Consider the following 24,065-nt stretch of genomic DNA (forward strand, 5'->3'; position numbering starts at 1 on the left):
CCATTTCGTAAAGGCAGAATAATCCCTATTCAATACTGTGTGTTTGAATCTGTAATTAGATCATCTCCCTGGAGATGTAACCCAACCAAGAGTGGTTGTTAATCCACTCCCTAAAGAGTGGATTAGGGGATTTGTGTCTCCACCTATTTGGGTGGGTCTTGATTAGTTTTCTGAAGTCCTATAAAAGAGGAAACATTTTGGAGAATGAGAGTTTCAGAGACAGCAGAACAGACCAACACAGCCATGAGAAGCAGAGAGTCCACAAGCCAGCGACCTCTGGAGATGAAGAAAAAAATGCTTCCTGGGGAGCTTCATGAAACGAGAAGCCAGGAGAGAAAGCTAGTAGATGATGCCTTGCTCACCATGTTCCCTTCCAGCTGAGAGAGAAACTGTGACTGTGTTTGCCATGTGCCTTCTCATTTGGGAGAGAAACTCTGAACTTCATCGGCCTTCTTGAACCAAGGTATCTTTCCCTGGATGGATGCCTTTGATTGGACATTTCTACAGACTTGTTTTAATTGGGACATTTTCTGGGCCTTAGAACTGTAAACTAGCAACTTCTTAAGTTCCCCTTTTTAAAAGCCATTCTGTTTCTGGTATATTGCATTCCAGCAGCTAGCAAACTAGAACATCTAGTTTATTCTAGACCTTTAGACTAGCCCATGTTTAACTGTTCAGATTTTCTCAGCTCTTCTTCATCAGATTCTTACTCCTTGTGTGGTGTGATTTTTAAGATTGTATTTTTTTGTGCAATTGTTTCACCTCCAGGAGAAAGCTTCTTTTCCTCTCTTCCTTCTATGGGAATCTTAATCTGTTGTTTTCGTACAGACTTTTGTCCCTAGCTCCTATGATTTCTTTATAATCTGTCCCACACTCAGTGCCCATTTTCCTTAAACTTTTCATTCCTGGGACCCATCCTATCTTACAGCACTTCAGTTTAACTTCCCCCCTCCCTTTTTTTAACCATGAGATTTTTTTTACTATAGTAAATATAGGACTTAACTTTAAAAAACCCCACAAAATTGCTTTGATTTGGGGATGTATAAGGGAATTTTGAGGCTGCTCTATTAGGAGGACAACAAAATGTAAAAAGATCTGGGAGAACATACAATAGGCTCTTCTAAGACAGAGTGCATGACAAAACTGGAGCAAAGGAGAGAGCATGGGGTAAATGTACAGTGGCAGTATGATGTATGCAGCTGTGCTAGTGACCTGTGAATACAACTTCTACCAATATTAATGGAGTTGTTGACCAAGATAGTAGCACAAGATGCTCTAGGATACCATTTCCCTACAGAATTTTTGAACAATTAGTAAAAATTGATAAAGCTATTTTATTTAACTTTGGAAAGTAGTTAAGCAAAGGCAGAACAAAGAAAACACAGCTATGAAAACAGTAGTAGAAGCTTATGGAGCCATTGCTGACTCTTTCTCCATTTCATGGTGTAGTGCTGAGCCAGTGTGTGTTTACATTGTGGGTCTCTGGCCAAATTCTAGAGGGAGCAGAGTAAACTATATGCATATTTTGGGGTGCTTATATGTTAATGCCAGTCTTCTGGGTGGCAGTCTGAATGACTGAATCAGGAAAAGCATCTCTGACTCCTCCTCTCAGACTTGTTTGCAGGCAGAAGCAGCTTGTAGACAGCTTAACCTGTAAAAAACAATTAAGTCAGTGGCCTAGGGGAAAGGATTACCTGCTTAAAACCATATAATAGAGAACTCATGAGGGGAAATCCTATTTCATAGGGAGTAGAGGGAACATTGGCATTCCTATAAATGGGGGAATTCCTAATGTCATAGCAAGCAGAAGCCCAGGATAAGACACAAGTTCAGAAATGACAGAGAGGACCTAACACTTAACTTTTGCCTTAGGCTGATCTTCTTGATAGGAGGGCTAAACTCTGTAGGAGAGAACCAGTCATCACAGGATCAATTTAAAAAGGTGATTTTGTGGATGGTTTTATTGTTTATGCTATCTCTTGGCAGTAAAAAATATCTCTGACATACCATTAGCTGCAAAAACACTTAAGAAACAAGCAGTAAAGGAAAAAAATCCCCCAGAGTTGATATATTAAAATATTAAAATGTACAATGTGTAACAAAATATTACAAGGCAAGCAAAGAAACAGGAAACGATAGCCCATCCAAATGGAGAGAGAGATGATTCAGAACCATAACAGAGACCAAACTTTGCACATAGCAGACAAAGACACTGATAACCAAAAATATACAGAAGGAAATGAGAAGGGACTCAAAATGGTACACTATAAAAAATAAAATACTATACTAACAGGACAATTGAGGGAGAAAAACGTGTAAGACCTACAAAGAACAAATAGCAAAATGGCAGAAGAAAGGGCTAAATTATCAGTGGTTACTGTGAATGGATCAAACTTTCCAGTCAAAAGGCTGAGATTGGCAGAATGAATAAAAAGCCTGACCCAACTATATGCTATTTACAAAAGACTCATTTTAAATTTAGACACAAGTAGGTTGAAAGTGAAAAATATTCCATGCAAATAGTATCCCGAAGGCAGCAGAGGTAGCTATACTAATATCAGATAAACTTGACTTTTAGTCTAAAATAGTTATGAGGGACAAAGATGGTCATTATATACTGATTAAGGGGATCCTTTAACAAGAAGAGGTAATTATAATTACAAATATATATGCACCTAACAGCAGAGTCTCAAAATATATGAAGCAAATACTGAAATATTCAAAGGGAGAAGTTGACAGGTCCACATTAATAGTAGGGAACTTTAATATACCACTTTTAAAAGTAGATAGAACATCTAAGTCAGAAGATCAGTCAGGAAATGCAAGACTTGAACAATATTCTAAAACAACCAGACCTAACAGACATTTATAGAAAAGCAGCAGAATGCACCTTTTCCTCTAGTACACATGAGTCATTCTTCAAGATAAAGTATATTATGTCACAGAACAAGTCTCAATAAAATAAAAAAAATTGAAATCATACAATGTATTTTCTCTTACCACTATGTAATGAAGTCAGAATTGAATAACAATTGGAGAACTGGAAAATTCATAAATTTTGGGAAATTTAACAACACTCTTTGACAACCAATGAGGAAAAGAAGAACTCACAAAGTAATTAGGAAATATCTTATGGCAAATGAAAACAAAAACAGAACACACAAACTAAGGTATACAACAAGGCTGTGCTGAAAGGGAAATTTATAGCTCTCAATGCTTACACTAAAAAGCAATAAGGATCTCAAGTCAGAGAGCTAACCTTACAACAGGAGAATCTAGGAAAAAGAAGAGCAAATTGAACCCAAAGCAAGTAGAAGTAAGTAAGTTACAAGGATTACAGTAGAGATAAATTAGAGAATAAAAAATAGTAGAACCAATGAAACCAAGAGTTTTGTGAAAAGATCAATAAAATCAACAAACCTTTTCCAGACTGGCAAAGAAAAAAGAGAGGGACACAAATGATTAAAGTGAGAAATGAAAGGGGGGTGGGACATTACTACTGATGCCACAGAAATAAAAATTGTAAGAGGATACAGTACACAACTGTCTGCAGATAAATTAGGCAACCTAGATGAAATGGACAAATTCCCAGAAACACACAAATTACCTACACTTATTCAAGAAGAAAATGAAGATCTCAACAGACTAATAGGAAGTAAAGAGATTCAATTCAATTAGTAATGAAAAAACCTCCCAACAAAGAAAAGCCCAGGACCAAGATAGCTTCACAGGTGAATTTTACAAGGGACAGACTATAGACCAATGGAATTGAATTGGAAGTTCAGAAATGAATCCTTACATTTGTGGCCAATTCATTTTTGACAATGTTGCAAAATCCACTCAATGGAAAAATAATTGTCTCTTTGACAAATGGTGCTGGGAATATTGGATATCCAAACACAAAAGACTTAAGGTGGATCTTTATCTATGCCATATAAAATCATTTCAAAATGGATCAAAGACCTAAATTTAAGGGCCAAAATTATAAAACTCTTGGAAGAAAACCTAGTGAAGCATCTTCAAGACTTTGTGTTAGGCAATGGTTTCTTACACTTTACATCAAAAGCAGGAACAAATAAAGAGAAAAATAAATAAATGAGACTCATCAGAATTAAAAGATTTTGTGCATAAAAGTTCTGTATGAAAGTAAAAAGATAAGGTACAGAGTTGGAGAAGATATTTGGAATCCACATGTCTGAGAAGGGTTTGATAAACAGAATAGGAAAGGGCATCCTACAACTCAACAACAAAAAAACAAATAATCTAAGTTTAAAAATGGTCAACAAATGTTGAATAGACAGTCCTTCAAAGAAAATATACCAGTAGCTAATAAGCACATGAAAAGTTGCACAACCTCATTAGCCATTAGAAAATGCAAATCAAAAACACAGTGAGAAAAAATTCAACAAATGGTGCTGCAATAATGGGGTAGTCAAACGGAAAAAGAAGAAAATGTGAACCCACCATATGGCATACAAACAAACAAACACAGTAAAGTACCATTTCACATACACTAAAATGGCTACTATTTAAGATTAAGAGAGAGACTGCTGAGCCCCGTCTGTCCACTGCCACCTACTGTGGACACAGAACATCCAGTCATAGATAAAAAAAGAGCTGCTGCAGAAGGTCAAACTGGCCATGCAGGCTGAATGATATGATGACATGGTAACCTGAATGAAGTCTGTAACTGAGCAAGTTTTTACATTATTCAATGAGGAGAGGAATCTTCTTTCATTTGCTTATAAAAATGTTGTACGAGCTCATAGGTCATCTTGGAGGGTTGTCTCAGGTATTGAGCAAAAGATGGAAGATGCTGAGAAACAACAGCAGGTGGTTTGAGAAAATAGAGAGGAAATGGAGACTGAGTTAAGACATATCTGCAATGATGTACTGTCACTTTTGGAAAAATTCATGATCCTCAATGCCTCACAAGCAGAGAGCAAAGCCCTCTGTTTGAGAATGAAAGGAGACTACTGTCATTACTTGGCTGAAGTTGCTGTTGGTGATGACGAGAAAGGGCTATGGATCCGTCACAAGAGGCATACTCAGAGGTGTTTGAAAACAGCAAAAAGGAAATGCAACCGATGCATCCTATCTGATTGGATCTAGCCCTTAACTTTTCTGTGTTCTATTATGAGATTCTGAACTCCTTGAGGAAAGCCTGCTCCCTTGCAAAGACAGCTTTTGATGAAGACATGGCTGAACTTGATACATTAAGTGAAGAGCCATACAAAGACGGCACACTAATAGTGCAATTACTGAGAGTCAACTTGTGTTGTGGACATTGGACACCCAAAGAGATTAAGCTGAAGCAGGAGGGAAAAATTAACTGGCCTTCCAAATTTTGTTTGCCTCATTCCAAAATTTACACAGTAGATCATTTGTCACCCATGCTGTCCCACAAATAGTTTTTTGTTTATAATTTATGACAGGTTCATGTTACTCCTATTTCAATTCCTATATTTCCCATGTAGTTTTTATGTTTAATATTAGTGGAGTAGAGCCAGTTAACACTTAGAGAGTTATCTGTTTTCATCTTGAGGTGGCCAATATGGGGATGCTTATAAAAGTTATAAATTTTTATAAAAGTTATAAATGTTTGGCATGGTACTTTTGGTACATTGTGGCTACATAGCCTACTACATATTGGTTTGCCCTACTTGGGGATAAAAGGGATAATTGGTTTCAGTCACAATTGTAGTTATTGTGGGTACTTTAAGGTTGGAGCACTTTCAAGGCTGTGGTAGAAATAGATATCCAGTGGATGTTACCTGTCGAACCATGTGTGTCTGTAGAATACACAATCTCAATGTGCACATACCTGAGACAACCCTCCAAGATGACCTACAAGCTCCTACAATATTTTTATAAGCAAATGAAAGAAGATTCCCCTCCTCATTGGTTATTTTAGCTACTTGCTTAGTTACAGACTCTGTACAGGCTGCAGAAGTGTTTGTTTAGACAAAGTTGTGACCCAGTTTACTCAGAAATCCACATCCATTATTTATAAAGTTACCTGTTGTTTGCTTTCGTTATTTTTGCTACATTCATTTTATTTGTATTTAAGTGTTGCAGGCAACCTAAGAACAAATGTAAAAGTAACGATGTAGTAAAAGTGAGGTACTTGATATTCATTACTTCTTGTTTATCAAGCATGGTAGTAAAACAAAAAAACCCTGTATTTAACTTTTTTAAGCTAAAAAAATTTTTTTTTTTTGCTTTTGTGATTTTTTTTTTGATGCTTGCCTAACATGCATGTGCTGTAAAAATAGTTAACATGGAAATAACTTGATGATGACTAGCTTTGTTTAATGTTTTATGAAATTTTTATGAACAATCCAAGCATAATTGTTAAGAACCCATGTATTAAGTTGATGTAAGTGGAATAAAATTTTATGAATGAAAAAAAGAATCAGAAATTTACAAGTGTTGAAGAGGATATGAAGAAGTAGGAATACTCATTTGTTGCTGGTCAGAATAAAAGTGGTACAGCCACCAGGGAAGACAGTTTGGTGTTTCCTCAGAAACTTGAGTATAGAATTATCATATGACCCAGCAGTCCCATTGCTACATATATTCCCAAAAGAATGAAAAGCTGGACTCAAACAGATATTTTTACACTGATGTTCACAGCAACATTACTCACAATGGTCAAAAGATTGAAGCAACCTAAGTATCCATCAATAGACGAATGAAGAAACAAAATATGGTATATACATACAATGGAATATTATTCAGCCATAAAAAGGAATGAATTTCTGATACATCAAAAAACATGGATGAATCTTGAAGACGTCACGTTGAGTGATTTAAGCTGGACATAAAAGGACAAATATTGTATAACCTCACTGCTATGAAATAATTTCAATTAGCAAATTCCTTAAGTCAGAAACTAGAATACAGGTTACCAGTACCCATGGTATGGGTAGGGTATGGGGATTTAATGCTTAAAAGTTTTGGTTTGGGGTAATTGAGAAGTTTTGGTAGGAGAAGATGGTTATGGCAGCATGGCATTATGTATGTAATTAACTCCACTGTGTTACATATTTGTATGGGGTTGAAATGGGAAATTTTAAAGAGTGTATATGTAAGTAGAATAAAAATTTTAAAAGCCACAGGATTGTACAACACAAACAGTAAATCCTAATGTAAAATATGGAGCATAGTAGCGTAGTCAATAATACAATATAATAATATTTTTCATCATTACAAAAGGTACTCCACTAAATGCAAAGTGTTAATGCAGGGAAACCTGCATTGTGAGAGGGAAATATGGGAACTCTGTACTTTCTGCATGATTGTTCCAAAAACCTACAACATCCATAATAATTTAAAAAGATGTTTGAAACAAAAACAAAAACAGAGCAAAACAAAAACATTAATGGGCTAGAAAATCATGTATGAACAAATGCAACTTCCATATTATACTGAGAGTATTACTTTATTTACCAACCCCATGTAAGCTAATTTATTTGCACTATAGAAACACACATTGTACTAACAAAAACTATTCCTTTGTTTTATGTATTTTTTGTGTTACCAGCAGATATTTTAATAATAATGAAAATGGCTTAGGCATAAGAAGGATTTCACTGTGTGCCCAGCATGGTATTTTGTCTTTTCAAACCATTTCTGAAAACAACTACTTTTCAGATGGGAATCTTCTTTACTCCCAAATAAATTCCTTGAAGTGGACTGTGACTAAGCGTTTGGATTCCCTAGTGAACTGTATTTTGACCCAGTGGTAATTAAAATGTTCTTGATTAATGATTGATTACCCAAAACACACAAGTATAATTAGAAGTAAATATTCAAACCTTATTTCCTAATGGATTTGTCTTTAAAAAATATTTCCCCTAATATTCACAGATAAAATTGTAGAAATATATTAACAAGATTTGCATTTATGGAAGTAAATCATAGAAGGAAAAACTGTAGAGTTCTTTATATTATACGTCTTATCTTTGAACTCGTGGTTATGCTGATTAGAAATGAAATGCAGCTCCCAAGGGAGACCTACCTGGTACACCAGCATTTCTTCTGCCATTTATGCTTGTAGGAAAAAACAAAGCAAATAATTCTAAGCATTTCTGTGATTATACCCTAAGAAAATTAACATCAATGATCACAAGGGAAGGAGGCCTCAGTTATTTAGAACAGAGAGTCTCTAACTTCTCTATTATGCATTTGTGTGGCACCAAGTTCACTGCCAGTGCTCCAGAGGCATATGCCATTTATGTGGATAGAACATCAGTGAATGAAATGACAAGTGCTATTATGCACACATGCAGTGAAATCCTCTGCTGAAAGGTTCAGTGTGTAATGAATGAAATCATGTCAAGTGCTATTATGCACACATGCAGTGAAATCCTCTGCTGAAAGGTTCAGTGTGTTGCCAGCAGCCATGTGGCTAAGACTATTTTTATGAAAATAATCAGAATAAGAAAATATATTCCCTCTCTCTTTTTTCTAATGGAATGTCACAAAAGTGGCCCCCATGGGTCTTTCACAAGCTGTGTGCAACTCAAGATTTTCTGCATTGAGAGAAAGGAGAGACAATATCTCCTTTTAGAATCTGAGGATTCCTTTGTATTCCTTAGAAACTGCCTCTGTCAAAAATAACTTGATGTTAGGGAAGATGAAATGATTAGCTTTTCCCCCAGGAAAAAGGTTTCTGCTGTTGGATGCAGGTGAAAGTAAATCTATGAGGAATTGGCAGTCAAGGAGGCTCCACCGATGCGTAGGAGTGCTAATAAAAGATGACACATTCTTCTAAAAAGTGGGTCTCAGAAGTGAAGGGGAGCAACTGAGGAGAATATGCTTCCAGGAATAACTTGGGTTATAGAGAATAGAACCTCAGAGTTGCAAACAGTTGCCTGGTTTCACTGTGGCAATTAGCTACCTGCAGCCAAAAATTTGACACTAATTACAAGGAATGACAAATACACTGATAGAGTCCAAGGCTGAGCGCTTGAGGTTTGATAGCTATTAATGATATTAGCTTGTTCTTAGATGAATTCACTGTAAACCTATTCATTCTGTGGCCATGTCTCCTCTTTTTATTATAGTATTTTTCACTATACTTTATAAATTTGGGGAGGCATCTCTTTAGAATACAAAGAATATGACAAATATAGCAAAGCAGTAAAAAACAAGACAAAACCAATCAACCACCAATATTCATAGTAAAACAGATCCAAATTTAAATGGTGGCTGTGGGTAACAGTTTCCGCCCCAAAGATTTTTGTGTACAGTGCATTTGCAGTGTTTCTCAGTATTCACTATGAATCGGGATCACTTGGTTATTCTTTTTTTAATGCAGTTTTATTGAGATCTATTTGCGTATCATATAATCATTCAAAGTGTACATCAGTGGTTCACAGTTTCATCATATAATTGTGCGCTCATCATCACACTCAATTTTTTAACATTTTCATTACTCTATAAAAATAAGAATAGGAATAAGAGTAAAAATAAAAAAGAACACCCAAACATTCCATATCCATCATCTACCCCTGTATCCCCTGTTTTGGCATATTGCCAGAATGCAATATACCAGAAATGGATTGGCCTTTACAAAGGGGATTTAATAGGTTACGGTTTTACATTTCTAAGGCCATTCAAATGTCCAAATTAAGACATCAAGAGGAAGATACTCTGACTCTGAAGAAAGGCTGCTGGTATCTAGGTTTCTCTGTTATAGGAGAAGAAACATGGCAGCATCTACCAGTCCCTTTCTCTTGGGCTTCCTTGTGCTCAGCCTTTGTTTCCAGTGGCTGTCTCTCTGAATGACTGTGGGTCCTTGCTTGCTTCTCTGGGATACCTCTCTGAGCTCTCTGTGTCCTGACAGCATTATCCCATGGTCTCCTCTCAGCACCTCTGAGATGTCTCCTGTCAGCATATTTGAGATATCTCTCTCCCTCTGTGTCCTTTATTTGGTTCATCCCTCTACTCTCTGTATTGGCTATGGACTCCATGTTTTCTGTCTTTTATTCTCTTGATAGAGGACTCCAGTAAAAGGATTAAGACCCACCTTGAATTAAGAGGGTCACATGTTCATGGAAACTAATCAAATGCCCCACCCAACAATAGGTTTGCCCCTGTAAAACTGGATTAAGAGGACATAGGATATTCTGGGATACATAACAGATTCAAACCAGCACACTCCCTATTATTTAGTTATTTTATTTTCTTACTCATCTGTCCAAATGCTGGATAAAGGAAGTGTCAGCCACAAGGTTTTCACTATCACACAGTCACACTTGAAAGCTATATAGTTACATACAATCTTCTTCAAGAATTAAGACATTTTAATAAACAAATTTGCTGGAAGGCAATATATCAGAAGCAGTGACTTTTAAAAAGAGGAATTTATTAGGTTGCAAGTTTACAGTTCTAAGGTAGTGAAAATGTTCAAAGGCTATAGCAAGGCTATAAAAATGTCCAAACTAAGGCATCCAGAAAAAGATACCTTGGTTCAAGAAAGCCATGACACATTTGGGATTTCTCTTTCAGCTGGAAAGGCACATGGCAACTTCTGCTAGCTTTCTCTCCAGGCTTTTTCAACAGCTTCCCTGGGGGCATTTTCTTTATGCATCTCTAAAGGTCTTTGGTTGTGTGGACTCTATTGTTTCTGTTGGGTCTAAACCTTTTTCCAGAATGGTTCCCTATTAAAGAACTGCAGTAAGCAACCACACCTTGAATAGGTGGAGACATCTTCATTTTCTTATAAGGATTTTCTAAATGAGACCATACAATATTTGCTCATTTGTTTCTGGCTTATTTTGCATCACATAATGTCCCACAGGTTCATTCACAATATTGCATGCCTCAAGACTTCATTCCTTTCTGTAGCAGCACAATATTTAAACACATGTACATGCCACAGTTTGCCATTCTGTTTCTCAGTCAGTATATCTTTCAGCCACTTCCATCATTGGGCATCATGTACAATGTCCAAAGTCAACAGCTCATCAACAAGCTCAACTTTAGACAATTTTCATTGCTTCCCAGAGAAAATGACCGATAAAGACACTTTCACCAAATATAAAATCCAAACCTCCCTTTAACTCTTGTCCTCCCACCCCTTATTTACCTCTGGTATTACTTGGTACAGTTGATATCTTCCTCTTAAACATAGCTCATAACATGCAATAGCAGTTTCCCCCCATAACCAGACATTATAAATGCTTTGTACAAGATTCATACTTTTGAAGTAGTTCATCCAAGAACTTATTTATATTTGTAGTGTTAATTGGTGGGACACATGGCTTAAAAACTCTTTCAATCATGTTCACCTTCAATATATTACTTATAAACCCACTAGGGGCTGTCTTCACTTCTATCCATCCCCTTACATTTAAGTTTAACCTCATTACCTAACCATTCACTCATCTCTAGCTTCTGGGTATCTCCAGGTTCCCTATATTCCACATTATAAGCCTCTGAGTTTATCTTTACCAGAATCATGATAGTGAAATCATACATTCATTTCTTACTTATTTCACTCAGCATTATGGCCTCAAGGGTCATCCATGTTGTCATATTCTTTAGGATCTCATTTTGTCTTACTGCTGCATAATATTTCATTGTATGTATATACCACATTTTGTTGATCCACTCTTCTGATGACAGGTACTTGGATCGTTTCCATCTCTTGGCAAATGTGAATAATATTGCTATGAACATTTGTGTGCAAATGTCTGTGTCACACCTTTTCACTCTTCTGGGTATATTCCCAATGTTGTTATTGCTGGGTTGTAGGATAACTTGATATTTAGTTTTCTAAGGAAATATCAGGCTGTCTTCCATTGCAGCTATACCATTATACATTCCTACCAGCAGTGTATAAGTGTCCAAATTTTTCCACATTCTCTCCAACATTTGTAGTTTCCTGTTTGCTTAATAGCAGCCATCCTTATAGGTGTGAGGTATTATCTCATTGTGTCTTTATCTGCATTGTCCTTATAGCTAATGAAAATGAGCATCTCTTCATTTGCTTTTTAGCTATCTATATTTGCTTTTCAGAAAAATGCTTAGTCATGTCTTTAACCCATATTATAATTGGGTTGCTTTTTCTTTTGTTGTTGAGTTATATGATTCTTTATGCATACAGGCTATCAAACTTTTGTATGATAGGTGATTTCCAAATATTTTCTCCCATTGAGTTGATTGTTTCTTCACCTTTTTTGACATAGTCTTTTGAGGCACAAAAGCATTTGATCTTGAGAAGTCCCCATTTATCTATTTTTGTTTTCTTTCATTGCTTGTGCTTTGCATGTAAAGTTTAGGAAGCTACCTCCTATTACTAGGTCTTGAAGATTTTTCCTTCTATTTTATGCTAGGAATTTTATGGTACTAGCTCTTATATTTAAGTCTTTGATCCATTTTAAATTAATTTTGTATAGGGAATAAGGTAAGGGTCCTGTTTCATTCTTTTGCCTATTGATATCCAGTTCTCCCATGCCTATTTATTGAAAAGACTATTTTGACCCAGTTCAGTGGATTTGGGGGCCTTGTTGAAGATCAGCTGACCATAGATTTGGTGGTCCATTTCCATGCTCTCTATTTTACTCCTTTGCAATACTTTTATCTTTGTGCCAGTACCATGCTGTTTTGGCCACTGCTTTGAAATCAAGCTTTGAAATCAGGAAGTGTTAATCCTCCCGCTTTGTTCTTCTTCTTTTTAAGGGTATTTTTTTTTTTAGCTATTTGAGGTTTCTTTCCCTTACAAATGAATTTGGCAACTAGCTTTTCCAAGTCTTCAATTTAGGTTGTTGGAATTTTAATTGGTATTGCATTGAATTCATAGATCAGTTTAGGTAGGACTGACATCTTAACTATATTTAACCTTCTAATCCATGAGCAAGGAATGTCTTTCCACTTATTTAGATCTTTGATTCCTTTTAGCAATACTATGTAGTTTTCTGTGTACAGGACCTTTGTTCCTAGATATTTGATTCTTTTAGCTTGAATTTTTTACTTAATTGATTCATTAATTAGGGCATTGCTTGTGTATAGAAACATTACTGACTTTTGCACATTGTGCTGGTTTGAAGGGATGTATGTCCCCTAGAAAAGCCATGTTTTAATCTAAATCCCGCTTCATAAAGGCAGAATAATCCCTGTTCAATACTGTACATTTGAAATTGTAATCCGATCATCTCCCTGGAGATGTGATTTAATCAAGAGTAGTTGTTAAACTGGATTAGGTGACGACCCATTTGGGTGGGTCTTGGTGAGTTTCTGAAGTCCTATAAAAGAGGAAATATTTTGGAGAATGAAGGAGATTCAGAGATAGCAGAGAAGAATGACGTAGCCATGAGAAGCAGAGAGACCACAGTCAGCAACCTTTGGAAATGAAGAAGGAAAACACCTCCCAGGGAGCTTCATGAAATAGGAAGCCAGGAGAGAAAGCTAATAGATGATGCCTTGCTTGTCATGTGCCCTTCCAGCTGAGAGAGAAACTGTGACTGTGTTCATCATGTAACTTCTCACTTGAGAGAGAAACCCTGAACTTCATCAGCCTTCTTGAACCAAGGTATCTTTCCCTGGATGCCTTTGATTGGACATTTCTATAGATTTGTTTTAATTGGGACATTTTCTTAGCCTTAGAACTGTAAACTAGCAACTTATTAAATTTCCTTTTTTAAAAACCATCCTGTTTCTGGTATATTGCATTCTGGCAGCTAGCAAACTAGAACACACATTAATCTTATATTCCACTGTATTGCTGAATTTGTTTATTAGCTCAAGAAGCTCTGTTGTAGATGTCTCAGAACTTTCCAAGCATGATATCATGTCATCTGCAAATAATGAAAGTTTTACTTCTTCCTTTCCAATTTGAATGCCTTTTATTTCCTTTTCCTGCCTGATTGCTCTATCTTGAACTTCTAGTACAATGTTGAATAATAGCGGTGACAGACAGCATCCTTGTCTCATTCCTGATCATAGGGAGAAGACTTTCAGTCTCTCACTACGGAGTATGAAAAAGTGGAGTTTTTCATATGTCTTTTATCATTTTGAGGAAGCTATCTTTGATTCCTACCTTTTAAAATGTTTTTTTATTAGAAAAGGATGTTGAATTTTGTTGAATGCTTTTTCAGCATCAATTGAGATGATTATGCAATTTTTCCCTTTTAATGTGTTAATGTGCTGTTTTACATTGAATGAATTTCTTGTGCTGAACCGCCCTTGCATTCCTGGTGTAAACTCCACTTGATCATGGTGTATAATTATTTTAATGTATTGTTGGATTCGACTTGCTAGTATTTGGTTGAGATTTTTTGCATTTGTTTTCAGGGAGCTTGGCCTGTAATTTTCCTTTCTTATAGCTTTTTTACTCAGTTTTGTTTTTAGACTGATGTTGGCTTCATAACATGAGTTAGGTGGTGTTATTTTTTCCTCAGTTTTTGAGAAAAGTTGAGCAAAGTTGGTGTTAGTTCTTTTTGGAATGTTTGATAAAATTCCATTGTGAAGCTATCTGGCCCTGGGCTTTTCTTTTATAGGAAGATTTTGAGGACCCATTGAATCTCTTTACTTGTGGTTAATATGTTGAGATTTTCTATTTCTTCTTGAGTAAGTGTAGCTTGTTTGTGTGCTTCTAGGAATTTGACCATTTCATCTAAGTAGTTTAGTTTGTTGGCATATAGTTGTTTATAGTATCCTCTTATGATATTTTAAAATTTCTTCAGCATCCATTGTAAGAACCTCCTCTCATTTCTGACTTTTTAAAAATTTGCATCATCTCTCTTTTTGTTTGTCAGCCTAGCTAGAGGTCCATCAAGTTTATTGATTTTCTCAGAAAAACCAGCTTTGGCTTTATTGATTCTTTCTATTGTTCCTTTGTTCCTCAGATCATTTAATTCAGCTTTAATCTTTGTTATTTCTCTTCTGTTTGCTTTGAAGTTAGTTTGCTGTTCTTTCTTTAGTTCCTCCAGGTGAGCAGTTAAGTTCCTGACTTTTGCTCTTTCTTCCTTTTTAATATAGGCATTTAGGGCAATAAATTTCACTCTCAGCACTACTTGTGCTGTATCCCATAAGTTCTGACATTCTCATTTTCATTCTTTTCCATAGTTACTGATTTTTCTAGGAATTTCTTCCTTGACCCACTGGTTGTTTGAGTGCATTATTTAATCTCCATATATTTGTGAAAGTTCTGGTTCTTTGATGGTTTTTTAATTTCCAGCTTCATTCCATTGTGATCAGAAAAAGTGCTTTGAATAATCTTAATCTTCTAAAATTTAAAAAGACCTGTTTTGTACTCCAGCATATGATCTATCCTGGAGAATGTTCCATGGACTCTAGATGAGAATGTAGCACCTCATGTTTTGGGGTGTAACTATGTATATGCATGTCTGTTGGATCTAATTCATTTATCAAATTGTTTAAATTCTCTATTTCCTTCTTGATCCTTTGCCTGGTTGTGTTATCTATAGAGGAGAATGGTGTATTGAAGTCTCCCACTATTACAGTTGGAACATCTCTCACTTCCTTCAGTGTTGCCAATCTTTGCCTCATGTACTTTGGAGTTCCTTGATTGAGAGCTGTTCTAGTTGGCTAGCTGCCAGAATGCAATATACCACAAATGGAATGGCTTTTTAAAAGAGAAATTTAATAAGTTGCAAATTTACAGTTCTAAAGCTGTGAATATGTTCAAATTAAGGTACCAACAAGAGATTACCATCACTCAAGAAAGGCTGATGAAGTTCAGAGTTTCTCTGTCAACTGGAAGGCACATGGCAAACATGGTGATGTCTGCTAGCTTTCTCTCCAGGCTTCTTGATTCATGAAGCTCCCCCAGGGGCATTTTTTTCCTTTATCTCCAAAGGTCTCTAGCTGTGTGGACTCTCATGGTTCTCATCATTCTCTCCTCTCATGACTCTGTTGCTCCTTCCAAAATGCTTCCACTTTTTAGGATTCCAGTACACCAATCAAGACCTACCTGGAAGGAGTGGAGTCACATCTCCTACTAATGCAAGGTTAATACCCACAATTGGGTGAGCCACATCTCTGAAAAGGTAATCTAATCAATTTTTCAACCTATAGTACTGGATAGGGATTAAAAGAAATGACTGCCTCCACAAAATGGATTAGGATTAAAACATGGCTGTCTAGGGTATATAATCTTTTCAAACCAGCACAAGAGCATAAACATTTATGATTGTTATTTCTTCTTGGTGTATTGCCCCTTTTATTAATATGTAGTGTCCTTCTTTATCTCTTATGATGTCTTTACATTTAAAGCCTATTTTATATTTATTTTATATTAGTATAGCTACTCCTACTTCCATTTAGTTATAGTCTGCATGGAACATCTTTTTCTATCCTTTCATTTTCAATTCTGTTTGTATTCTTGGGTCTATGATGAGTCTCTTTTCAGCAGCATGTAGCTGGGTCATATTTCTTAATCCATTTTGCCAATCTGTTTCCTTTATTTGGTGAGTTTAGTCTGTTAACACTCAAAGTTATTACTGTAAAGGCATTTCTTGAATTTACCATCTTATCCTTTGGATCTTATTTGTCAGATCTATATTTTCTTTTCCTTCTCTTTTTATCCTTTAAATTACCCTTACTGGTATTCTTAAATTCTGTACCCTCCTCCAGACCTCTCTCTCCTGACCTTTTTTTAAGCTGACAGAACTCCCTTTAGAATTTCTTATATGGTAGGTCTCTTGTTGACGTATTCTTTCAGCATTTGTCTGTTTGTGAAAATTTTAATATCTACCTCACTTTTGGAGGATAATTTCACTGGGTATAGAATTCTTGGCTGGAAATAATTCTCTTTGAAGATCTTAAATATATCAGACCACTGCCTTCTTTCCTCCATGATGCCTATTGAATAATCTGAACTCAGTCTTGTGTGGTTTCCCTTATACGTAGTAGGTCACTTTCCTCTTGCTGATTCCAGAATCTTCTGCTTCTCCTCAAGCTTTGACAGACTGACTAGTGTGTGTTTTGGAGTACGTCTATTTGGATTTATTCTATTTGGGGTTCATTGGGGTACTTTGATTTGCTTATTTATGTCTTTTATAGGTGTTGGGAAGTTTTCCCCAATTATATCCTCAAATAATTTTCCTAGCCCTTTACTGTTCTTCTTGAATGCCACTGATTCTTATATTTGCATGTTTTGTTTTGTCCATCATTTCACTGAAAGCCTATTCAATTTTTCCATTTATTTTTTTTGCCATTTGGTCTTTTGGGTGTTCAAAATCATTTAACCTATCTTCTAGTTAACTTATTGTTTCATCTGCTTCTTCAAATATGCTGTTCTGCATCTCTAGTATATTTTTACTTGGTCAACAGCATCTTTAATCCCTGTGATATCTGCTATTTTTCTATTTATTCTTTCAAAGTCCTCTTTATGCTCTTCTAGTGTCTTCTTGATCTCCTTTATATCATAAGCTAACTCATTGAATTTATTTAGTAGAGTTATCTGAACATCTTTGATTAGTTTTTCCAAAGACTGTGTCTCCTCTGGTATTTCAATTTGGTCATTGATCTGGAATATGTCTGTCTGCATCTTCATGCATTTTGTTTTTATCTCTTGCCTCCAAGGCATGTGATTATCTTGATAAGATTACTTTGGAGGTTCATTTCCTTCAGTAGTCTAAAGTTTTGAATGTGCATGACAGGTGTGTAGCAGGACTTGGGGCTTGGTGTGGGGCACAGTGTGGTGGGGGGTTATGGCACAGGACTATGTGTGGGGCAGGTGGGGGTGATAGTCTGGTGCCTAGGAGCATAGGCTGTGGGCACAACATTGTAGGGGGGCAGTGTGGGAGTGTGGTGCAGCTCATGCAGGCCTGAGAGTGCATGGGCAGGGCATGGTGGAGAGGACATGGAGGTATTATGTGGCAGGAGGTGGATTGGTGGGGCTGTGTGGCACAGTGGTGGGTGTTTGGGCATAGAGTGTGTACCATCATGGAGTGTGGGATCATGGGTATTGGGGAGCAGAGTTTGGAGTGCATGTGCAGCAGGCAGGGGTTGGGGTATGTGTTTAGAGCTTGAATTCAGCAGTGTAAATTTATTAATTGATAACACAATTGCAACTTGGTTGAGCTAACGTCCCTTGCTCCTATTACAGTCTGCTTTTATTTCCCACAGGAAAGTATCTCCAACACAGTCTTCCATGCCAGTGGAGGAAGGGCACCAGCCTCCACAGTTTGAGGGCTGTGCTTATGGTTCTGCATTTTAATCTTGGCTCTTCCATCCATTCCAGGCTGGTGTATGATGTGTATACAAACAATTGTTCCAGACAGTTCCTGGCTATTTATTATCTGCTCCAGAAGACTAATTGAATTCCACACCTCCCTGCACCACCATCTTGCCCTGTCCCCTAGATATTATTAAGGGCCACTTGGGGAGACTTAAACATATGCAAATATCCAGGCCATAGCCTCAAATGTTCTGAAACAATTGCTGTGGAGTTGGGCCTGGGAACTTGTACTTTTAAATATGCTCCTGGCTCTAATATGTACTAGGTCTGAGGACACCTAGATCACACATGTAAAGGTAATATGTTCAAAGAAAAGTGGCTGCTACAAGTAGTTGTTCAATTAATGGCAGTGATGACGACAGTGATGATGGAGCAGATGGAAGAGCAAGGGAGGGAGGGAGGAGGGGGGAAATGGAAAAGGAAGGACAAGGATGAGACGGGGGGGGGGGGGGCAAGAACGACCTTACCCCTGTGTCCTATTTATTCATTTTAAAAATGGATTTCATTTGTTTTTCTAAATTATAAACACATTTATCTGTAGTTCTTGAATTCTAAATCTCAGTTCATTCTAATATGCATCATAAAATTGATAGTAGCCTCCTTTGAGAGAGAGAGCGTTCACGGGGGAAAGGAGTACTCAAATTTGCAGGCTGATTATAAATCAAATTCTGATTTTAGAAATGGTAATGTGGGAAAAGGGATTTGTAGAAATGAGAAAATAGACTGTGACTTCTCCTTCCCATTCAAGTTTGAAGGATCATCACTCAGTAAAATTATCTTAATGATGGGAGTCTCCAGGAAGATATTTCTGCTGAAAACCAACATAATGAAACAGGAAAAATCAGATTTTCTTTTTCTCTGCATTTTAGCAGAGTCCAGACCTGTTACTTCTAAGAACTATGTTCTTCTGGCTTTAAATACGGTGCATTGCAGATATAACTAATCAAAAGTCGTCAACATGTTTTTGTTGCCTATTACGGGGAAAGCTTGTAAATTTGTGAAAAATTTCCAAAAGGTACTAAAGACACAAAAACAAAACAAGCAGACCAAACTATTGAAAATGTCAGAAGTGTTCTTGAATTATAGCTAATCTACTGAAAAATATGTTACATATTACCTAGAGATTTAATGATATACTAGGTCATGAGATTAAAAGTTTTATTTATCTGATATGAAAAATAAATTACATTTCAAATCTTGACTCTTTCTGCTCCAAAAATAAATGTGATCCTGACAGGATGTAAATGACTCAGAAGTTAGCATGTGAAAGTTATCATTTTATCAAATGAATTTTAATTAACCATTTTATCTTTTTTCCTTCTCTGAAGTAATCCCCTTTTACAATTGTTCTTGTATTTCTCGTATCGTAGTATTGTGATACGACAGCTGCTTTTCTCTTTCTGAACTTTTACAGACAAAATAAACCTGTCTGTCTCTGCAGCTGTAGATGAACAATAGCTAATGACATTACTATATATCTGAGAGCATGGAGAGGCCAGAGAGACTCTTAATATTTTCTTTGGAAATATTCATTTTCCCTACATCATCCTGTATATTTGCTGTTAAGTTGTTTCACCACTACTGCAAATGTAATACCTAAAAAATTTTAGAACACCTAAAAAAACAAAACAAAACAAAGACAATGTCAGGGCATCTGCACATTTAGTTTTTGTTGTACTCCACCACTCCCATGTCCTTATTCTGGGAAAACATTTAAATATGAGCCTTGAAGATCTGATGGAAGTTTTCCATTATGAGTATGACAGTGATCGAGGAGAGAAAAAAGAAAAGAAAGAGTGCATCTGCAAATTTTCTACAAGCAACCTATTGTGAGAGCATCTTCATTTTCCATGAGGACAATTTAGAGGTCACTTGAGGAGGAACTTGAGCTTGAAGAATGTTTCCTTATGGAGAAGAGTTCTTAAACTCTTCATAGCATAGCTGACCCATAAAAAACCAAAACAGAAAAACAACTTCTGATATTATTAAATTCATAGGTTGCTAAGTGGTTGTCCAACCACGAAGTAGGAAACAAAGGGTTCTTTATAAAAGTACTGGAACATGGCAATAGTTCTGTAAATGACTGGGTATTTACCAGCTTTGTTCTTAAACAGACACTACATGGGTACACAGGTTTAAAGTTCTCAGTAGAAGAATTGCCAGCTGTAACCAGTTAATTGCGAGGTGTCTGAACTTAAAGGGACACAAACTGGAAATGTTTTCCCTTTTAAAATCTGATTCTTGCCTTCAAATATATTCTGTTGACCCTCTTTTCTTATCCCTTGGTAATATCTTGGACTTTTCTCCAAACTTTCCGTTTGTCTTTGAATATAAAAAAGAATACTGTTGTGTCTTTGTTCTGTGGTTTATTATGAGTGGACTCATAGACAGTTGCTATATTATTAAGCTTTATTACTATCATGTCACTTATCTTCTGTGTGTATCAAATAATGTATTGAAAAAGATAAACTAAAGTTCTTTTAAAAGCTCTATATTAACAACAACAAAGAAAGTGATTCTCAAATGTTTAAAAGTGCGCTCAGAAATATTTCTTCATAATGGATATTTCAGCAATATTCTTTAAGGAAGCGGCCAGTGCACTAGATTGGAAAGTGTGGATGGAAGCAGAGGAAGTACTGCACCGTGAACGATATCTCGCACATATTAGATCTTATATAAGGACATGAAACACAATATTGAAAAGATAATCCAGAGAATAACTTAGTTTCTTTTGAAAAATTCCTATTGTCTCCCACTTTCCTTTGTTATTTAATATTTATCTACTTAGGGAATTTCTTCAATTTTTATGAATTTTTTGACAGCATAAATTTAGGAAATTATTCTTTGAGCTTGTTTTTTAATCTAAAAGAGTCTATTTTCAGGAGGCTTTTCCTTTTGGATAGGGAGAGAGAGAATAGAAGAAACAGAAAGATACAGAGGCTGTGGAAGGGAAGACACACTGGGGAATTGAGTCAGTCCAGGCCTAAAGATCTGTAGCTGAAGTACAGGAAAAAAAGGGAAGGCGGAAAAAGCTCTTTTAAGAAAACATTCTTTGAGATACTGGGGCACAGACATCATGGATTTGGTGCCCAGGAGACATTTTTGGTAGTGCCTCTGTCTATTGGCTAAGAGAGAATTATGGAAACATTTTCCTTGAGTTTAAACTCTAGTTTTGCAAATATTTATCTTTGCGAACAAAGTTATCTTGCTAACTTTGTTAACCTAGCTAAGGCTCAGGTTCCCATTTGTATTAGTTTCCTAGGGCTGGTGTAACAACTTACCACAAATTGGTGACTTAAATAACTGAAGCTATTCTGTTACATCTCTGGAGGCCAGAAGTTCTAAATCAAAGTGCCAAAGGGGTGCACTCCTTCAGGAAGCTCTGGGGGAGAAGCTGTTCTTGCTTCTTCTGGCTTCTGGTGGCTGCCAGCTTTTTTGTATCCCTTGGCTTGTGGTCACATCATGTCTGCTTTCATATCACCTTCTCTTTTGTGTGTGTTTTAGAGGACTGGGTATCAAATCTCCATCTACCAATCTCTTATAAGGATACCTGTGATTGGATTTAGAGTCTTTCTGTATAATGTGGGATAATCTTCCTATTTTATAGATCTGTAACTTAATCAATCTGCAAAGATTCATGTCTCCTTAGAAGGTAACATTTACAGGTTCCAGAGGTTAGAACCTGATATCTTTGAGTAGCCATTATTAATTTAGTTCACCATCCTATAAAATGGTGATAATAAAAGCGTCTGCCTCCTAGTTTTGTTGTGGCAATGAAGGAGAAAATACAGATAAAGTATTTGGCATACTTCCTACACACTGTGAACATGAATAAATGTTATTCTTCTTACTAAATTGTAAGCTATTTGTGAGCAGGTACCATGCCCATCTCTGCACACTATCATAACCCTGGTATTTTAGTTTACTAAGCTGCTCAAAGCAGATATGTGAAATGTGTTGGCTTTAATGATAGAAATTTATTAGCTTACAAACTTACAGTTCTTACAGCTGAGAAAAATGTCCAAATCAAGGCACCATCAGGTGAAGGTTTCTTTCTGAAGACTGGCTATCATTGATCCTAGGATTCTCTGCCAAATGGAAAGGCACATAGCTGCATCTGCTGGTCTCTCCCTTCTCTTCTGGATTTCCTTGCTCTCATCTTCTTGCTTCCATGGCCTTCTCTCTATGGATATATTCATTCTGTTTATAAAGGTGTCCAGTAAGAGGATAAAGACCCTTCCTGGGCCAAGCCTTAACTTAAATAACCACAAGAAAAGGTCCTCTCTAAAAGAGATTTATACCCATGGGAACGGATTAGCTTTAAGGACACGATTTTCTGGGGTACATGCAGTTTCAAAACCACCATATCTGATGATAAGGTCAGTGCAATAAACAATAAATATTTGTTGAAAGAAAGATAGTGAAAGGAACATTTCCCCTAAGTTTTTTGCACAAGGTGTGGCTTGGATTCACTGAGGAATAGGGAGGAATTTGCAACTCTTGGAGAGTTGGTTTGCTGCATAGATGGATAAGCAGACCATCTATGCTAAAAGACCAAGAGAAAGGGTTGTTAAGTTCTAACAGGTGAACACAAAGCAAAAATGGGAACTTGGGTGAGTGGGTGGTTGCCAGTAACAACAGGCAGGTTATCATAAAATGGGCTGAGAAGAAGTGTCAAAGTCAGAACCATGTTAAAAAATAAACTGGGCCATTAGAAAGGGCAGCATCTCAGTGGATGAAATTGAAGACAAAACAAAGGTGGTGATTTGTATTGGATACAGTCATAATAGCTGCTTAAACTCCCCTACTTCAAGTCAGGGCTGGTCCTGGGAACTGGAAGCTGGGCTGGATCTGTAGATAAAACCAGAGAGGTTTTAGCTGCGTGGAAAAGGCATGCAGAAGCTGCAAACAAAGTTGTGTGTTTTCTCTAATACTGATGACTCTCCTTCTTAACTACAGGCCTCTCCACATGCCTCTCATGTTTGTTCTAAGTGGTGGTAGGGATGTTTATGGATGATCTTTCTCTGTATGTTTTGCTTTCAGGGTCAATGTCTCTATATTCTTCTTATGTATGAGTCCTCTTGTCTCTTGCTTTCCTCCTGTTCCATTTCATCACCTCCCTTTCTTTCACTTTTCACTCTGTCTTATCTAAAATAATACAAAATGAAATTTTAGTTTTTAAATGTTGTACTTATTGGATACCATTTTATGTTTCTTGTTAATTAAAAAAAATCAATGAGTAGAATATTTTACTCTACTTAACAAAGAGAACAACAAAAAAGCTAAATTAAATGACTTTTAACTTATGTAGCCCTCGAATGATTTTTTTCTGCTCCTGTAGTTAGTGGTTCTTTACTGAAGAAAAAATTCTTTTTCTTGATTTAAATGGTTTAATTGTACATAGAATTTGATGTGTTTATAATCATTGTCTCTTTTAGCCAATTACCATCTGTGTAAAGTGAGGAAAAGCATATATTAACATCTTTTTACTGACAAAAGAATTGTAGCACAGACAGGTAAGACCAGAGACATTAAAATTAACATTGGAATTCAGTGCTCTCAATAAATATTCTAGTGATTTAAAGGGTGTTAAAATATCAAAGTACAGATATTAACATGCCAAATATAACACTATCACCTAATCTCATCTCATCATAACATTTTGCCTAATTTGAGTCATTTTTCACATTTTTCTCTTGCCTGAAAGGATACATTTCAGATCCAGTTGAAGTTCCCTGTATATACCTACATTTTCTTATTTTTCTTCTTCCCTTCCTAGAAGTAACCTTTCCTAAAATGAGTTTTAATCATTCCCATATATTCTTTTATACTGCTAATTCATAGGTAT

At 36.3% G+C, this 24,065-nt stretch overlaps 1 long non-coding RNA gene and 1 pseudogene across 1 annotated transcript in view; both read left to right on the plus strand.

Annotated features, from left to right (window-relative positions):
* LOC143646281 (uncharacterized) overlaps positions 1-24,065 on the plus strand; it is a 235,148-nt gene that overhangs the window by 11,354 nt on the left and 199,729 nt on the right. The window lies entirely within an intron of this gene.
* LOC143646382 (14-3-3 protein zeta/delta pseudogene) lies at positions 1,135-5,332 on the plus strand (annotated as a pseudogene).

This window comes from Tamandua tetradactyla, chromosome 9 (assembly GCF_023851605.1).
Source record: "Tamandua tetradactyla isolate mTamTet1 chromosome 9, mTamTet1.pri, whole genome shotgun sequence".
Taxonomy (NCBI): Eukaryota; Metazoa; Chordata; class Mammalia; order Pilosa; family Myrmecophagidae; genus Tamandua; species Tamandua tetradactyla.